The 5,823-nt window shown below is 34.8% G+C and overlaps 1 pseudogene; it reads left to right on the top strand.

Annotated features, from left to right (window-relative positions):
* Positions 1–5,425: 5,425 nt before the first annotated feature.
* LOC118618044 lies at positions 5,426–5,560 on the top strand (annotated as a pseudogene).
* Positions 5,561–5,823: the final 263 nt, after the last annotated feature.

The raw sequence follows: 5,823 nt of genomic DNA, 5'->3' as shown, positions 1-5,823 counted from the left end.
TACAAACTGGGGGAATGTGTGTAACACCTTATGGAAAAAGTAATATTGTTTTGTATGAGTTTGCTGCACCAAAAAAAAAAAAAGACACCTCAAAACTTAGAAGCTGAAGACAAAAATAATTCATTTACTTTATGATTTTAAGGTTGAAATTTTGGACTGAATATTTGGTTCTCTGGTTTCTGCTGGGTTCATTCATGTTGCCATGTCTCAGATAACCTTAGCAAAAATGGCTCATCTCTGCTCCATGGGGACTCTCATTCTCCAGCAGGGTAGCTAGGATTGGCTCACAAGGCTGAGAGAAGCATGCAAGGTCTCTAGAGGCTTAAGCTTGGAACTGGTACAAGGTAACCTCTGATCATTCTATTGGCCCAAACAATTCCCAAGCCTAACTTTGGTTTAAAGCAAAGGAGAAATGGACTCCATATCTTCATTAGAAGAGTTGAGAAAAACATTTCAAAGAGAATGGGTACAGGAAGGAGTGAAAAGTATGGTCATTTTTTTCAACCTGCCACATTTCCTAATTTATTTTTAAAGTTCATCAAAAAGAAAACAAAAAGCTAACCATTATATATAAAAATAGCTTTAAGACATGATCATACAGCTCACTGAAAAATAATCACAGATCCTTTCTAACATAAAAATTTACATCTTAATGAGACAGATGCAAATGAAACTATATTGAGATGCCAGTTTTTATCAGTATAGTAAAAACCCAAAATGTTGATAATATACTCTGTTGGTGAAGCTTTGAGGAAAATAAGCACTTTCAAAGATTGTAGGCGAGAATAGAAAATGGTAAAAAAGAATTTGCCAATATATAACAAATTTGCATATGTATTTATTCATTGGCTCAGAAATCCTATTTCTATGAATCTTATCCCCCCCAAAAAATGGCAAAAATATGGGTGAAATTATGCACAAAGCTATTCATTGAAGCACAATGATTGGAAACAAACACAAGGTCATTGATAGGGAACTGGTACAATAACTGTTGTAAATCCACATAATGGAATACAATGCAACTATTAAAAGGAAGAAGAGATAGCTCCATAAACAACTGTGGAGTATTCTCCAGGATTAATATTAATTGAAAAAAGAAAGCCAGGCTAGTATTTATGTAACAAGTCTTGTAAATATGCACTTGTGTAGTTTCAAAAGAAAAAAAGAGGATAAAGTATAAATTAGTTTATATGTGAAGGAGAAAGGAACATGGTTGAGGAATAAATGGTAGAGGTTGTTAGACTTCTCTGAATATAATTGCTTTTTAGATGTGTTTTGAGCCATATAAATATATCATAAGATAAAATTATATCAAAATGAAATAACTACAATCCCCAAAATTTAGAAGCAAAACCAAATGTATTATATATTTAGTTGCTGACCTAAATATATTTATTTTTTAAACATAGTGATTTTCTTGTCCTTGAATGGAATTTACCATAAAGATAAAAAGAAAGAAAAAACACCTGGATATAATAGTTAAGACAACTGTTTATAAATGTTAAATATACAAAAATAAAAGAAAATAGGTAATTATGAAATCAGTGGAGTTAATTGGAACCCCATGATTATAAATTAGAATTGGAAATGTCATTTTAAATTAATGGTTTACTTTCTCTTAAAAGTTATATTCATAAACTTGTCCACTAAAAAATGAAAAAGGTCTAAAAACAATAAGTAATCATTGGTTATAACTAATTAACATACAAAAAAAATCCATAGCTTTCATTTTCTCTTCTCAACTTACTATTTCCCACCAAAAGGACCCAGAAATTATTGAGGAAATGGCTAATTCCTGATTTGAAAGAAGTATTGAAGATGATCCTGGACATCAATCCATACCTGATAGCAAGAAATCCATCAAAGACTATGAGGGTCATATCCCAAGGATAGAGGAGAGTCAACTTGAGTACCCAAAGACAATTTGTGTATCAATGAAAATTAAAAATAGTTAATTGATGACAAACAACTATGATAAAATAAACAAGATCAAAGTGATACTTAAAGAGATATTAGTTACTTTATATGATGGTTGATAATGAATTCATTATTTAGAAAATAGTAAAAAATTAAAATTAAAAAAAAGAGGGAAAAAACTGAGCATGTAACATGTCTCACAAATACTCAAGTTAACAAAATACATGACTGCTAATCTCAAAAGAAAGAAACAACCAGATATCATGTGCCTCCTGATGGAAAATACAACAGCGTATATAAAGTGTTCTTGCCAAATCAAGCCCGAATCAGATCAAAACATACAAATAACTTGGTTTTCAACAAACAAATTTTTGCAAGGACAAAAATTAGTAGGTGGAGTAAACTATAGATTAAAAGATACTACGGAGACATACCAAAATAAATACAATGTTTTGACCTTATGTGAATACTGATTTAAATAAACCAATTGTAAGCAAACATATAAAATTGAAAAAATTTGAACATGGACTTCTGATTTGATGGGTTATTTGTTATTTTTTTTCAAGACATAATATTATGGCTATGTTTAAAAAGGAATTCTTACCTTATACTAATATATGCTTATATATATTTGCATATACAATTATTTAATATCTTGATTGTTTTTCAAAATAATCTGATTTTGAGTTAGTGGACTAGGAGGAAGTACAGATAAAGCAAGATCACAAACAGGATCGAGATGAAATTAATATATCTTATGTAAGAAACATTTGCCTGCTCCCAAAAAGGGACAAATACCTTTAATGATTGACAAATTTTCTCCTTGGAATATTTTCTATGTAGAAATGATTGAAATAAAACATAGAATTTATCATTTATTTATAATATTAAATGTCAATTATGTAAAGCAGAGAAAATTTCAGATATTTCATCAAATATTATCCAAATAATTCAAAGTGAAATTGCATGTCTCTCATTCCATATTTCCTTTTCACTTTTTCTTTTTTGTAAATTTATTCTCTATTGTTCATATTTTGTCTTCTACTCTTTTTAATATTATTTACTCTCTCTCTCTCTATATATATATATATATATATATATATATATATTTTCTTTTTAGAGAGAGAGAGGAAGGGAGAGAGAGATAGAAACATTGATTCAAGATACATTGATTGGCTGCCTCTTGCACCGCCCCCCCCCTACTGGGGATCGAGCCTGCAACCCAGGCATGTGCCCTGACTGGGAATCAAACTGGGACATCTCAGTCCATAGGACCATGCTCAGTCCACTGAGCCACACTAGCCAGACAATATTATTTACTTTTTTACTACTCATTCATTTCTTTATCAAATAAACTTATTTATAAGGGAATTTTACTGTAGTGCATTATGAATGCCCAAGTGAGTATCAAACTTCAGAAAGTTGGACCTGTAAGTAGCAAAATTCAACTGTAACAGTAATTCTGCAGTATAGTTTTCCATAGTTATTTACTGGTATATGTATAAAGATTTAATCACAACAGGAATGTTAATGGCAAATGGCACCAGATGTTACCAGCAAAGTTAGACCTCAGTTCTTGAGTTTGGCTAAGAAAGAATTCAGAGTCAAGATTTCAATATAAGCAAAAGTTCATTTAGAAAGTCATAGAAGTAGAAGTGAGCAGGCTGGGTTGAGTGAACTCAGGAAACAAGTTACAAAGGCAAAAGAAAAGCCCTTGGAGCTTAGAAGAAAGAAAGCAAAGGTACAGGCCTTAAGGGAAGAAAAGGTGCGGGGATTCTTGAGAGAGAGAGAGAGCTGGGTCCTTCTCTAAAGGCAGGGATTTTAAGGGGGATTTCAGGGGAGGATCTCAATACAATATTCATCAGCTTTTCAGGTGTGTCTTTTCAGGGTCATGTTCTCTACTGATTGGTCATTGCCAGGGCAGGGAGTCATTAGTCATCGCATCTGATCCTGCTGTAATCCATGGCATCACCTGCCTTTGGTTTTGCTGCTTTTCTGGGCCTGGAATTGAAACACAACTCAGGCCTAGATGTTGTCTCTGGTTTGACCAAAACTCTGTGTCTGTGGTCAACAGACCAAGGCTTTGTTCCTAAGATTATTTGATGCAGGTCAGAACTTCATTACCATGAGGGCTTAATGTTTAAGGGGGTGGTTGTGCAAGGGCTTGTAAGGGAGTTACATGAGGCTACTCTCCAGCACCTTGTTCCTCCTCTAAGGGGGTCTACCACAGGACCAGTGAAGGAAAGGTCAGGGGAGGGTCTCAACTGCATAAACAGCAATATTAAAGGTCAGGGCCATTGATATGCGAGGGGAGAAAAAGTCACCCTGGGGGAGGTCCCACCCTAAATATTTGTTTTTCCAGTTTTGCTCATTGCTAGGCACCTGGTGCTTTCCCCCGATGACCTTCTGGATACCCGACCTATGGATCCCACTCTGCTCATGCCTGTCTAACTGCCTACTCTTATAGCAACACCAGCGTTCTCACATGGTCCAACTGTTAAATAACTCAGCATAATAAATTTAGCCGTTTTCACATGAACCACTGATGCGCAAAAATAATTTCCTGCTAATCAGTAATAATGACTATATACCCAGTGAGTCACCGTTACACTTTAAGAAGAAGACTGTGCTAATGCGTGAATAATTATTGACCTGATTAAGTGTTCAATCTTGCTCTTGGAAAAAAAGTGCACATTATTTAACAATTCAGCTGTGTATTGTCTTTGTGATAAAAGCAAGAAGTAATTTGGGTAACTAATGCACCAGCTAACGGAAGTTAGGCAGTTCCCAAAAGTAGATGATTTTCATCTCCCTTAAACATTATAGGAACCTACATTTTTCTCTGCCTTGTGTCCTTAATGTGCTGCCAACTATTCTCAATTTTTTTGTCCTAGAGGCAAGGGGGAAAATGATAGAGAGAAAATGAAGTAGATGATAGGGTTTTATCTGTCTGTCAGTTAAGAGGGTTTGGGATTGAGAGAAAAAGCTATTACTAGTTAGAGCCACAGAAAATTCCTCCACCAGGTCACTTTTCAAAGCTATTAGAAAGGTAAGCCTTTTTGGGAAATGAGAAACGCGCAGAATTCCACACATTTAGCAAAGACCAAGTTGGAGTGCGAGAAAGAGTTAAGAGCTGTTGTTTGGCAGGTTACAGTTGTCGCTGATTAAATTCGTTCTTCTGTTTGTTTCCTTAAGATTATCTCCCATTAAGTAAAAAGAGCAGTTTTGCTCTCCAGGAATGTCTTGACTTTGTAAATCAGATCAGAGGCATAAAGAAGAAAAGAGGCATCTGGGAGGATAAAAGGCTCCTTCATTTACCAACGAGTGTGGTGAGATCGTAAATGCTGCATTATTCGCAGCTAGATAAATATACTGGAAATATGTTCAGGCAAACTTTCTGAAAAATTAAAATTTACCCTAAAGAAGTCATTTGAATCCTGAAGTAAATCTCTTGAGACAGCATTGTAACAAGTCATACTGTATACCACTATTTAAAATGTTCAATTCTATTGCTTCTTGGCCTTTTGGCTAAGATCAAGTGTAGCATCTGTTCTTATCAGTTTAAAATGTTCAGTTCTGTGAGGAGAAAGGGGATTAGTCCACTATCAAGTTAAGGGACGTGGACAGCGGAACAACATCCTTTTCTGCAAAGGAGACGTTTGCTGCCAGCTACGATATTATCTGTTTTTCACCCAAACTACCCAAGAGCTAAATAACATCAGAAAGTATTCCCCCAAGTAACATTTAACCAAAACAACTTTAGTGATTCTGATGGTGATACAAGGGTCTTCCAGGAATAACTGAAACATGACTGCAGCTCTGGGAAAGGCAAGATATTTTCATGAGTGCTGCATTTGGACATAATCAAAGATGGAAAGGCTGGAGACATCTCCCTTTTGGGGGTGT

The sequence above is a fragment of the Molossus molossus genome, unplaced genomic scaffold, assembly GCF_014108415.1.
Source record: "Molossus molossus isolate mMolMol1 unplaced genomic scaffold, mMolMol1.p scaffold_m16_p_5, whole genome shotgun sequence".
Lineage (NCBI taxonomy): Eukaryota > Metazoa > Chordata > Mammalia > Chiroptera > Molossidae > Molossus > Molossus molossus.
The sequence above is the reverse complement of the archived record's forward strand: the minus strand, read 5'-3'. Positions and strand labels throughout refer to the sequence as shown.